At 44.7% G+C, this 14,666-nt stretch overlaps 1 protein-coding gene across 1 annotated transcript in view; it reads left to right on the top strand.

Annotated features, from left to right (window-relative positions):
- Nucleotides 1–14,666, top strand: part of LOC130127808 (H-2 class II histocompatibility antigen, E-D beta chain-like) — a 210,535-nt gene that overhangs the window by 169,204 nt on the left and 26,665 nt on the right. The window lies entirely within an intron of this gene.

The following is a 14,666-nucleotide window of genomic DNA, read 5'->3' as shown; positions in this document are numbered from 1 at the left end:
CCAGAGGTATGGGAATACAAAGACCTGTTTGATAGCAACACTATAGGTAAATTGTCAGTCATATTTCACATGAGGCTAGACGACACTATTGGTTCTCCAATGTGTGCACCTCACAAGGTTCCAATAGCCATGAAAGAAAAGGTTAAGGCAGAGCTTGATCGAATGACTGCACTTGGTGTCATAGTGCCAGAAAATGAAGCTACAGAATGGGTGTCCGCCATGGTTGCAGCCAAGAAAAAAGACGAAACTGTGAGAATTTGCATCGACCCAGTGCACCTGAACAAGGCCCTTCTCAGACCACGTCACCCCCTGAAATCTATCGAACAAATCATTGGCCGCTATAGGTTCGTGAGAATGCCATATGGCATCTGCACAGGCAGCGAGGTGTTCCAACATGTGATAGAGCAACTGTTCTCTGAACAAACTTGTGATATTGTGGTAGACGATATTTTAGTCTGGGGACGTACAATGAAAGAACATGATCATCATCCGAGACGGGTATTGAACAGAATTCGGGCCATCAACTTGAAGCTCAATCCCGACAAATGCAAATTCAGTCCACTGTGTCCACTACGTTGGCCACCTGCTAACCGTCGATGGTGTCAAGCCAGACCCTGAAAAAATTAAAGCAGTTTTGCGACATGGCAACACTGCAGGACAAAACAAGCCCTGCAGCAGTTCTTAGGTATGACAAACTATCTGTCAAAGTTTATCCCTCAATACAGTGAGGTTACTGGTCCCCCGAGACAACTGATACACCAAGATGTGGAGTGGACTTGGCATGAAGCCCATGATGCGGCATTCAACAAGCTAAAACAAGCAGCGACAAACCCACCAGTTCTACAGTTCTTTGACATATCGAAGCCAGTGGTCATATCAGCTGATGCATCACAACATGGTCTGGGTGCGGTGTGTCTCCAGCAAGGGAGGCCTGTGGCATTAGCATCACATGCCCTCACACCCACTGAGTCAAGGTATGCACAGATTGAAAAAGAAATGTTGGCTCTCATCTTTGCAACCAAGTAGTTCCATGATTTCATCTATGGACATCCTGTCACAGTTGAAACCGACCACCAGCCTTTAATAACAATTCTGAGGAAACCCCGTCACACCGTGTCACCTCGTCTGCAGGGCATGATGTTGAAATTACATCGCTACAACCTGGATGTGATTTATAAATGCGGTAAGAAACTTTTTGTTGCTGATGCTTTATCACGTGCACACCTACCGATGACTGAGTCTGCACTTACTGATGACCTGTTGGATGTCATGACAGTCCAAGAGCTCTACTCACCTCGCACAGATGAACTGAGAAATGCTGTGGAGAGGGATGTAATGTGTCAACAGCTCTCTGACATTATCCTGCACGGCTGGCTTAACACCTCAAGATAATTACCCCACGCTCTGCGTCCCTTCTTTTCAATGAAGGAAGAGTTGACTGTCGAAGATAGACTTCTGCTTCATGGACAAAGACTAATAATACCCCCTGCACTGCAAAAGTTCTATGTTGGACAGCTGCACCAAGGCCATCCCGGTATCGATGCCACCAAACACAGAGCTCGGGAGACCATGTACTGGCCCTCAATGTACACCGACATTGAGAAGGAGGTGTCTCGCTGTGCGTCCTGCGATGCTCTCACACCTCACCACACAAAGGAACCAGTGCACCTTCATGAAATCCCAGACCTTCCATGGTCATTCACTGCAGCAGATATATTCGAATGCCATGCCAAAATGCATTTAGTGGTTGTGGAATCTTACTCGGGGTGGTTGGAGCTGGACTACCTCCCTGATATGAAAAGCACCACAGTCATTGCAAAGCTGAAGCGACACTTCGCAACACATGGTGTTCCTCATACCCTCATGACTGACAATGGGACCCAATTCACTGGTAAGGACTTCTCAGACTTTGCACAGACGTGGGACTTCAGACACATGTGGAGTAGTCCTCATTTCCCGCAGTCAAATGGCCTTGCTTAGCGTGCTGTACAATCCGCTAAGCACCTCCTGGAAAAGTGCTACTGTGATGGCACGGACACCCAAGCTGCTCTCCTCCATGCTCACAACATTCCCCGTGATGGACGCCCCTCTCCCGCTCAGTGCCTTCTGTCCAGGTGGACCAGAACATTCATACTAGTGACCAAAGCCATGCTGCAGACGGCCATCCACACTAATGTGAAAGCCACTATCACAAAAAAGAGGACGAGGGGGAAAGCATATCATGACCGCAATGCCCGGTGCCTCCCTGCATTAAGTTCAGGTCAAACCGTCAGGGTGCAGACTGCACGTGGTTTTGACAGGTTAGCAAGAGTAGAGGGCCCAGCCCCTCAGCCTAACAGCTACATAATAACATCTCAAGGAACCAACTACATCAGGAATCGGCGACACCTTCTCCGAGGTGATGAACCCCCACTGGCCATCTCTGATTACGAACTTTCACAAATTCCCGCTTCAGCAGCACCTGATAGAGAAACTGTCTATGCTGACACCACACTACTCACACCGTCCATTCCCACACCAGAAATCACCTCAAGTGATTCAGGTGGTAGACAAACTGTGGTGACTCACTCAGAAATCACCTCAAGTGATTCAGGTGGTAGACCATCTGTGATGACTCGCTCAGGAAGAGTCAGCCACCCCAACCAGCATTACCGAGATTACATCACCACTTAGCCCCAGTGACTGATAAAACTAATGTGTGCACTCTGAGAAATATTGTTCTTCCAGTGATGAGTACCGAGTTTCCTTGTTAGTTACTCTGTACATAATTTGTTACACATGCCATCTCCTCTTTTTCTAGTGGATGAGTTTTTCAGGTTCTTGTTATGTGCTGTACCCCAATCATGCTGTTGTGTTCAGGGATCTGTGCCACTCAAGTTATGCAACATAGCGGTTGTTTGTGTTGCTGTACAGTATCTTGTGTTACATCTAGAAGAGGGGGTCACTTTAAATTACAGGCGAGTACTTATGACGTACACAAGTGGCGACCTCAGTGGTAATGTAGCACGGAGGGGTGATTGAGGCAGCTGAAGTGTGCACAACTTAACTGGTCTACTGGGGAGTTTATAGGCATGTTACGATACCCATTCCGTGAAGCTTCCGGCACACAGTTTTTGTGCTGATGTTAATGCCAGAGGAAGTTTGGAACTCTGCAGTTATTGAGTCAACAGAGCGTTGGCGACTTTTACGCACTATGTGCCTCAGCACTTGTTGACCCTGCTATGTGACTTTACGTGGTCTGCCACTTCGTGGCTGAATTGCTGTTGTTCCTAAACGCTTCCACTTTTCATTAATATCACTTACAGTTGACCGTGGAATGTCTAGCAGAGAAGAAATTTCATGAACTGACTTATTGCAAAGGTGGCAGGCTATGAGAGTACCACGCTTGAATTTACTGGGCTCTTCAGAACGACCCATTCTTCCACAAATGTTTGTAAATGCGGCCTGCATGGCCAGCTCCTTGATTGTATACACCTGTAGGCCAATGTGATTAAAGAGCTCTGCTGTTTTTATGGGATTGCCAAGAGTAGAACGAGTCTCCACCACCCACAGAGCAACGCTCAGTGTGAGCGCTTTAATCACACAATGCATGAAATGTTAAGGTCTCTCCCAGCGGAAAAGAAAAGGACCATCTGCCAGAGTTGCTCATGGCATATAATAGCCATGTGCATTCCTCCACTGGATACGCCCCATTTTACTTACTTTTCAGAGGGGACGCTCGACTTCCAAGACATCCTAGGAAGCAAGGACCTGGAAGTTAGCGATGTTGACAACATGGATGACTGGGTCCTCAGCCATCATCAACAACTACAGGCAGCAGCCGATGTGGTGTGGACAGCATTGAATTCAATGTATTGTCATTAAAAACAATTTGCAGGCACATGTTAAAAATGAAATGAGGGCTGCAGTTTTGCCAAACAGTGCAAGACAGAGATAGACAAACACCGTATAAGATATACACAGATGAAGACCAAAAGCTAAGTTAAAAAAGAGCACGAGTACAAAATGTCTGTGAATGTTCTCATTCATTCTCATATGGCTCGGAAGATTGCAGACTACAGAAACCACTTGGGATTCAATCTGAGATGCAGACAACGCAGGCTCATACCCACTAGCTTGCGCCTGTGTACCACAATGAAAGGACATAGAGCAGACAGAATCATAGAGAAGGCACAGAATCAACCCCTGAATGAAAGAGTGTGACAGATCCATTTCACTATTGAAGGGCTGAAGGAGAAATCTGACCAACTACTCCAGCAAATAACATCCCACTTGCCTGGTGAAGTCTTGGAGAGGATCACTGATTTCACCAAGAAAGCCCAACTATCTCAACACCATAAAACCAAAGAAAGGCAGACAAGGAAGTTTCAAAACTTACAGCGACGAACCAACAACACTAGCCAAGCAGATATACTTACCTGGAGACAAAAGACAGAACATCCCACACAAAACGGAACGCAGAACAGATTGATCAAGAATCTGTCGGACAAGGTACTTTCCCAATCAGAGAAGGAGGTCTTAGCCAAAGGACTGAACTTCGCCATGACACCCAAACAACTACCTATAGTTGACCTCATCACATCCACAGAATCAGCCATAAGGAAAAACAAGCTAATGGAAACCGAGGCGGAACAGCTTAGGTTAAAGGTATCAGCAGCTCTGTCCAATGCGAAACTCCCTCCTTCCAACCTAACCATGGAGGAAAGGAAAGCCATGACAGCCCTGAGCAAGAATGAAAACATCACTATCCTTCCAGCAGATAAGGGGAGATGGACGGTTATCCTCAACACAACAGACTACCATGCCAAGATCACGTCATTACTCAGCGACACCGCCACCTATGAACCTCTGAGATGCAATCCTACTAGTGGTTACAAGAGGAGAATAATAGAGTACCTACATAAACTACAGAAAGGAGGAACCATTGATCGGATACAATACCACCGTTTCTACCCACAAGATAACATTCCATGCATATATGGACTCCCTAAGATCCATAAAGACGGAACCCCCCTCAGGCCCATCGTCAGCAGCATAAACTCGGCCACGTACAACATTGCCAAACATATAGCCAACATCTTGACCCCTTTAGTGGGCGAAACACCTCACCATACCCAAAACTCCATTGACTTCCTGGACAAGGTCCAAGGCGTAAAACTGGAACCGGATGAAACCATGGTATCCTACGACGTGACCTCGTTATTCACCTGCATCCCAACCATGGAGGCTTTGGAAACTGTGAGGCAACGTTTGCTACGGGACGACACTCTCCACAATAGGACCCACCTTATCTCAGACCTGATTTGCCAACTACTGGACCTTTGCCTGAACACTACATATTTCCAATTCAGGGGCAAGTTTTACAGACGGAAACTCGGCTGTGCGTTGGGCTCACCAGTATCACCCATTGTGGCCAACTTATATATGGAAGAGGTAGAACACAGGGCTCTGAACTCCTTCAGAGGAACACCTCCGAGCCACTGGTTCAGATATGTGGACGACACATGGGTCAAAATCCAAACACAAGAGGTGCAAGCATTTACCAAACACATCAACTCAGTGGACAAGAACATTAAGTTCACAAGGGAAGACGTAAAGAACAACAGTTTGCCCTTCTTGAACTGTGACGTCCACATTGGGGAAGACAGGAGCCTCCACATTGGGGTTTACAGGAAATCTACACACACAGACCAATATCTACTTTTCGACTCACACCACCATCTGGAACACAAACTGAGCGTCATCAGAACTCTGCAACACAGAGTTGACAATGTGCCCAGCAGCACTCAGGCCCAACGAGAAGAACACAAACACCTGAGGGGAGCTTTACAAACCTGCGGCTACCCCAGTTGGACCTTTGTGAAAACTGCAACACGTTCCAAAAAGACCAACCAGGTGAGCGACAAGGAGAAAAGGAACAGAAGGAATAGCACAATCATCCCGTATGTTTCTGGGGTCTCCGAGAAACTCGGGAGAATTTTCAACAAACACCGTATCCCGGTATACTTCAAACCCAGCAACACACTCCGACAAAGACTGGTTCATCCCAAAGACCATGTACCACACACCCGGAAAAGCAATCTGGTGTATGCAGTACAATGCAATGAGGATTGCACTGACCTATACATAGGAGAAACCAATCAACCACTACACAAACGGATGGCCCAACACAGAAGGCCAAACTCCTCAGGACAAGACTCAGCAGTCTATCTACACCTAAAGGAGAAGACAAACTCCTTCCAGGACAGCAATGTACACATTTTGGACAGAGAAGATAGATGGTTTGAAAGTGGGGTGAAAGAAGCCATCTATGCGAAACTGGAAAAACCATCCCTCAACAGAGGAGGAGGTCTGCGGCACCGCCTATCTCCCACTTACAATCCTTTCATATCTACCCAGGAGACTCAAGAAGCCTAGCCTCCAAGAACAACAGTTGGTCACTAACGGCTCCAAAACGACTCTCATGACCACTGAATAATGAAGTCGAAACCAACACCCCCAACGACCGTCGCTGCTAAACAAATGCAAATCAATAGCTCCGATGGCGACGGGCGCGGCCAAACATCGGTACACAAAAGAGCCACTCATGTCTATGGCTCTGTTAGCGACGGGCGTTGGTATACATTGGATCACAAAGAGCCACGCATATCAATAGCTCTGACAATGACTCCCTGAAGATAATTCTGAGTCTCATCACCAGCCAGTCAGACTAGCTTGGTCTAGTCAGAAAGGCACGAACTGAGGAAGCCTCTTGGATGAGAGGCGAAACGTCTTCACGGATATATACCAAGTCCAGTTGCACTTGATTCAACTCCTTTGGATCACGAGTACAAAATGTTTAAAAATATCCACAGACATTCAGTGGGTAGCCAGGTTCAGGTGGCGAACAGCTTGGGGAAAGATGCTATTTTTGAGCCTGGTAGTGTGGGCTCTGAGGCTCCTGTAGTGCCTCTCAGAGCACAGGGGGGCGAACAGTCCATGGTTGGGGTGGGTGGATATCTGCTGATGCTGAGACCCCATCAAAGGCAACGTCTGTGATAAATGTATTCTATGGCTGGGAGCTTGGTACCGGTGATATGCTGGGCTGCCTTGACGACCCACTGCAGAGATTTCTGGTCTACTGACGTGCAGTTGCGGTATCACACTGCGATGCAGCTGGTCAGGATGCTCTCTATGCTACAGTGGTAGAAGTTGGTGAGAATTTTGGGGGATAGACGGGTGCTCAAGCATCAAAACATCACAGGAAGCTTCTCAGAAGCACAAGAGGATATATGACCATACGGCACGTGGGGCTCTCATCAGACCTGGAGACAGAGTCCTTTTGCGAAACCATCGACCAAGGGGCAGGAACAAGATTCTGGATCAGTAATATCAAGGTTGTAAAGACGAAGCTGGTGAGTGTTTTTGCCATCAATTTCACACCAGACTTAGGTGCTGACACTCTATCAGGGTATGTTAAAGAAAAACTTGGCCATGATGTTATCTGTCAAATGATTGACTCTACACAGTAGATTCGGCTCATTTAATATCTGCTGAATGCAATGAGGTTGGCGAAATGTACAACCCAGAGCTCTGGCCTGAAGGGGCGCTTGTCCGGTGCTATTATGAGCCATGCAGGGGTGGCGTTATCGGGTTTAACACTGCTTTTGTTGCGGGGGGGGATGAGTATGCCTGCTGGTGATATGGTCACTCACTAGTCTTGCTAAATGACCATTCGGGTTTTGTCATACAACTGTCGTGGCCTGCGTCTGGGCCAGAGCGCAGGGGATAAAGCTCGTCGCATAGCTGTTGAAAACCTTTTGGAGAACTGTGACATACTATGTATGCAAGAGACATTTTTAGCAAAGCAAGAGCTGGAAAAACTAAACTCCTTCAATGAGAACTTTCATGGGGCTGATGAGTCTACAACAGACTTTGGCATGGGAATAGTCAGAGGCAGGATACCAGGAGGTGTGGCAATTCTATGGAATAAGAAACTCAACTCATTGATAAATGTGGTTAGGCTTGGTGTTGACTGGTGCATTTCAAGTATGTGTATGTCATTGGGGATTTGAATGTGGATGTATCAGACAGCAATTCATTATTTGCTAATCACGTGGCTCAGTTTTGTCAAGATACTAATCTTATATTGTCAAGCAAGGTCTTGTTGCCTACATATAGTTATACATACATATGTGAGGCCTGGCATACTACATCATGGCTGGACCACTGTATTTGCACTGCTGATGCACATGCCTCGTTGGGGAGTTATGGGTATTATGTATGCGGCAGCAACGACTGACCACATACCTCTTGCTATGGCTATAAATGTTGAACATCTACCTGTGCTAGCTAGTAATAGAGATAGTGATGATACAGGAAGGTTGGACTGGTCAACTCTTACAAAGGAGGACATCTTAGCCTATCATGCCCATACAGATGAAACCTTGCTAATATACATCTGCTCAGAGATGCAGTTATGTGCAGAGACATTAATTGTAAGGGTATGAGGCATAGGAGAGATCTCTGCTGCATGTATGATGATATTGATAGTGCTCTGTATGAAGGTAGTAAGCCCTACTATAAATATAAAAGTAAGACACATAACATCAGGCTTGTTTAGAACAAGTATGTAGCTGGGTATCACGAAGAAGCCTGTGAAGCCTTTAAATCATGGGCTATGGCAGGCAGACCAAGACAAGGGCCTGAGCTTGAACACAAGAAGCTCACTAATGCAAGATACAAGTATGCCATTCGCTTCGTCTGTAAAAATAAGCAAGCCGTGAGGGCAGATTCTATGGCTCAGAAACTGCTAGGAATTAATCCTGCTAATCACCTCAATGAACCGCTGGCTGGCGCGTTACTGTAATGAGCAGGGATTCGGCTTCATTGATAACTGGCCTTCTTTTTGGGGCCGCCCTTACCTGCTGAAAGCGGACGGCATTCACCCTACTGGGGACGGCGCCACTCTTTTGTCTAGCAATATAGATAGCTGTTTACGTTTAGTTTGACACTAGGGACTTATCATTCAGCAGGTTGCAGGTGATTAGAGAGCCTGCTAGGTTTAAATCTAGTGCGGATGTGGAGTCAAGTAGTTTAGTTAATATGATTAGTCAGGGAATTTCTCATAGTGTAGATTATCAGCCTGATAGCTTGGTCTATAACATTGAGACTGTCTCCCTACCCTGCTGTATTGCTCCCAAGCTCTCCTCTCCTAAATGTGTGAATCACGATAATCTAGTAATTATTCCTACCACTGGTAGTGGTGAGATGTGCGACAAAGTACCTAATAATCTACAAAACCAAACAGCTAATGTTATCAAGAATGTGACCACATATCGTCCAACGCATTGGTGGCCAAAACTCTCAACAAGCTGTCTAATTCCAATTAATCTTTCACCTATTGGTAGCTCTAAAGCTCTGCCTACTACTGATCACTTCCACAATATGCTTAAATGTGGTTTCATGAATATCAGATCACTGTCTACCAAAGCTTTACTAATAAAGGATCTGATTCTTGAACATAGTTTTGATATGATTGGGTTATGTGAAACATGGCTGAAACCAAATGTTTTCCTTCCCTTAAATGAAGCTTCCCCACCTGGCTATACTTATGCCCATGTAGCTCGGGCAAATAAACAAGGTGGGGGTGTTGCCTTAATATATACATCTATTTTCAATCTGACTTCTAGACTTGAATCTAAATTCCAGTCTTTTGAGTCTCTTATTCTTGGTCCATCTCCCTCAGCCATGAATAGACTCACAAATTGTGATACTCTACCGGCCTCCTGGCTGTTACTCGTTATTTCTTGAAACATTTGGAGAATTTGTCTCAGGCCTTGTTACTCACTCTGAGGAGATTCTAATTCTAGGTGATTTCAATATTCATCTGAATAACGCTGCTGATCCTCTTAAGTAAAGCCTTTCTGGCACTAGTTGATAGTTTTGGGTTCACTCAGTTGCTCAAGAGTGGACTCATTGCAGTGGTAACAACCTTGATTTGGTTTTATCTAAAGGAATAGCTGTTTCTGATCTGAATGTCTTACCAACCACATCTGCTGTGTCTGATCATTTTCTCATCAAATTTTGAGCATTATTGGCCTGTCCAGTTAATGTCAGCACAGACGTAAGTTCCACTTGCCATATCGGTCCCTCCACTGTAGCTGCATTTGGCCAGCAGCTGCCTGAAGTCTTGGCTCCTTTCACTGTGGTAAATAACTCGGTTGAAAATTTCACTAGTGACTTAAATGTGGCCCTCTCTAGTCTCCTCGATTCAGTTGCACCTCTCACTACCAGAGCTAGGTGACCAAAGAGGCCTACACCCTGGTGTAATGATGAGACACGTGCTCTTAAGCGGACCTGCAGGAGACTGGAACATAAATGGCGAAAATCAAAATTGGAAGTTTTTTACCTATCGTGGCACGAGTGTTTATTGAAATACAAGCGTGCTTTATCTACTGCAAAAACATCGTATCGCTCTCACTTAATAAATATTAATAAACATAACCCCAGATTTCTCTTTGACACTGTATCTAAACTTACTAAAAAGCAGTCGTCTATTAGCTGCTCACCATTCACAGCCCATGAATTTCTAGATTTTTTCTGCAATAAGGTTGATGAGATCTTAAACAAAATTAGTTCTTCAACTCCATCTACTCCTGCAGATCCTGTCATACTAAATTCATATCTACACAATGAGTCACTGACAGTTCCAGTTATTACAGCTTTTGAGACTATCTCTCTTGATACTTTGACTAAATTCGTGTCAGCTTCTAAACCAACTGCTTGCCTACTTGATCCCTTACCAGCAAAACTTTTTTAAAGACCTCTGGCCTTTTCTTGGACCTACAATGCTAGACTTCGTTAATTTATCTCTTACTACTGGCATTGTTCTCAGCAGTTTTAAGACAGCTGTGATTAAACCTCTACTTAAAAAACCGCACCTTGATCCAGGGTCTCTTAATAACTATCGACCAGTGTCTAATCTTCCATTCTTCTCTAAAGTGCTAGAGAGAGTTGTGTATCAACAACTTTTGACCCATATAAAAGAAAACGATCTATATAAACCTTTTCAGTCGGCTTTCAGGCCCTATCACTCCACTGAAACTGCTCTGACCAGAGTGGTAAATGATCTTTTACTGGCTATCGACTCTGATTCCTCTTCTGTGCTTCTACTACTGGACCTCAGTGCAGCCTTTGACAGCATTGATCACTGTATACTTTTAGATAGATTAAATTGTAATTTTGGTGTCTCTGGCTTAGCTCTCTCTTGGCTTAAGTCCTACTTCTCTGGAATAACACATTGTGTCTGCTATAATAATATTATATCGAACTTTTCTGACGTTAAATATGGTATGCCTCAGGGCTCAGTTCTTGGCCCTCTACTTTTGTCTCTTTACATTACACCTCTTGGCCAAATTATACTCAGTTATGGAATACATTTCCATTGCTATGCTGATGATACTCAGTTGTATGTGCCTATTAGGGCTGATGATCATACTCAAATCACTAACTTAGAGGCCTGCTTGGCTACTGTGAAAAACTGGATGTCACTTAACTTTATGCTTTTGAATTCAGATAAAACCGATATGCTAGTCATTGGACCTGATAGACACAGACACCAGTTTGATCAAGTAACGATAACAATCGACAACTCTGTGGTTTCACAAAGTGTGGCAGCCAAAAATCTTGGTGATACGTTTGATCCCAGCCTTTCCTTTGGTAGGCACATTAAAGAAATCACTAAGACTGCCTTTTTTCATTTACGTAACATAGCTAAAATTCGGTCTTTTCTCTCCATGGCTGATGCAGAGATTCTAATACATGCATTTGTTTCATCCAGACTTGATTACTGTAATGTTTTGTTCTCAGGTCTGCCACATTCTAGTACCAAAAGTCTTCAGATGGTTCAGAATGCTGCTGCTAGAATCCTAACTAAAACTAGGATATTTTACCATATTACACCAATTCTTGTCTCCCGTCATTGGCTTCCTTGCATGTTAGATGAGAATACAAGGTGCTTCTGCTGACTTATAAAATCCTAAATGGGCTTGCCCCATCCTACCTGTCTGATCTCCTTAAACCTTACATGCCATCTCGAGCTCTTCGTTCTCAAAATACAGGGCTCCTGTGTTCACTCAAAGTTAAAAAGATGTCAGCTGGTGGCAGCAGGGCCTTTTCCTATCGGGCTCCATTGTTGTGGAATAACCTGCCTGCTGCGATCAGACAATCAGAGTCTGTTGAGTCCTTTAAATCCAAACTTAAAACTCATCTTTTTGCCTTAACCTACAATTAGTTGCCTTTAAGTTGAGTGCTTCACAACCTGTAATGGATGGAGGGTTGGTTTTCTGTCTCAATGAATTTACCAACCACTGTTCTGCCGACGAGATTATCAAGTATAGATTACAGAGTATAGATTATGACTAATTCATGACTTAATTGATTATGGCTAATGACTATTGCAAACTCTTCTCTTCTCTAATTTTTGGAAAGAAGTGAGAGCTCTCAACAAGTATAAATCATCTCTACCATGCACTGTTGATGGTATCTCTGGTACAGACAATATTGCTGAGTTATGTCGACAACATTATAGTACCTTATTCAACTGTGTCCAGAGTGATCGGTTTAAGGTGGGCCATATTAAGAGTGGTGGTGGTGATAATGTCACACGAGGTATACCAAGCTATACACAAGCTGTCTGTTAACAAGGCAAGTGGTTTACATCATGTTACTGCTGAATAACTTAAATATGCCAGTCCGAGGATAGCTCCTCTCCTTGCTATCTGTTTTGTTGGCTTTATGGTCCATGGCTTGTTACCAGACTCAGCGTTGTCTGTACTGTTAGTGTCAGTCATTAAGGACCAAGCTGGTTCAGTATGCAGCCTAGAGAACTACAGGCCTATAGCTCTAGCCAGCATACAAAGTCAAAAGTCAAAAGTCCTAGAAAGAATCCTGCTGGATAGAGGGCATGAGTTTATCAACTCCACGGATAACCAGTTTGGTTTTAAAGCTAAACATGGCACTGACTTATGTATATATGTCTTAAAGGAAATTATTCAAAAATACAGAGGCCAAAACTCATCGGTTCTTATGTGTTGATGCTTCTAAAGCTTATGACCATGTTAATCACAGAAAGTTGTTTGTTAAATTGAGTCAAAGAGGGCTGCCTAAATACATTGTGAGAATTCTCTCTCATTGGTATGCCCACCAGACCATGCAAGTGAAATGGGGTAATAGTGTTTCAGCCCCATTTGGGGTTAGCAGTGGTGTCAGACAAGGGGGAACTCTGTCTCCAGTTCGCTACAATTTATATATTGATGATTTGTCCAAGCAGGTGAAAGCCTGTAACACTGGGTGCGTAATTGGTAATAACTTGGTGAACCATATTATGTATGCAGATGATCTTGTCCTTAGTGTCTGTAGTGCTGGTCTCCAGCAGCTCCTTGAGATATGTTGGGTGTATGGCGTGGAGGATGATATCAAATACAATGCTAGTAAGAGTGTTGTCATGATCTGCAGAACCAAAGAGGTCAATCATCTAAAATTTCCTGATTTTAAATTGTCTGATAATAATCTTTTAGTATGTAATAAGGTGAAATATTTTGGACACAATATTACTGAACAACTGACAGACGATGATGATATTTATAGGCAATGCTGCATGATGTATGCACAAGCACACACTCTGTCACACAAATTTGGTATGTGTTCAGTTAGTGTGAAGATGTCTTTGTTCAGAGTATATTGTACAACACTTTACACTGCCCCCTGTGGTCAAACTATATATTGTACACCACTTTATAGTGCACACCTGTGGTCAAACTACATATTGTACACTACTTTATACTGCACACGTGTGGTCACACTACATATTGTACACCACTTTATACTGCACACCTGTGGTCAAACTACATATTGTACACTACTTTATACTGCACAACTGTGTTCAAACTACATATTGTACACCACTTTATACTGCACACCTGTGGTCAAACTACATATTGTACACCACTTTATACTGCACACCTGTGGTCAAACTACATATTGTACACCACCTTATACTGCACACCTGTGGTCAAACTACATATTGCACACCACTTTATACTGCTTGCTTGCTTGCTGGTTGTCCATGGTGCCCGATGATGACCATCTTCTTCTATCTGTGGGTCCTTTGAGGACTCAGATAGCAGAAGATACCTGCGCAGCAGAGATGGTTTTTAAAGTGGCATGGGGGGTGCACTTCTCCCAACGCCACATGACCTGATTGTAGAGGAGATGGTTCCGATGGCAAGGGGGGTCCCTAGACGACCGGCACCTCCACACAACTGCAGGGGGCTGCCGGAAATCCAGTTTTTCGGAAACCGCCTTGAAGCGTACCGCCACAGCTTGCTTTTCTGTTGGGGTGAGCTCCCTTAGCCTTATGTCTTCACAGACTCACCCACAAGGCAGCGGGGCAGTGGTTGATAGGTGCCAGGGCGTGTCCACCAGGGTGGGCCTGCACACCGTATCTCTGGGGCCCACTGCTGCTCCGAGATCCCCTGCCAAGTTAGCCTGGGGCCGCAAGACCCCAGTTACCATGTGTGGCCACGGGGAGGCGTGGCAGGAGTCTTGGTGAAGGAGAGGCTATGTACTGGCAAGGGAAGGCTTACACGCTAGCATGCTGCCCTATTCGCCACAGAGGCTAGCTA

The sequence above is a fragment of the Lampris incognitus genome, chromosome 17 (assembly GCF_029633865.1).
Source record: "Lampris incognitus isolate fLamInc1 chromosome 17, fLamInc1.hap2, whole genome shotgun sequence".
In the NCBI taxonomy this organism is placed as follows: domain Eukaryota; kingdom Metazoa; phylum Chordata; class Actinopteri; order Lampriformes; family Lampridae; genus Lampris; species Lampris incognitus.
Note: the sequence above shows the minus strand (reverse complement) of the source record. Positions and strands in the feature narration are given on the sequence as shown.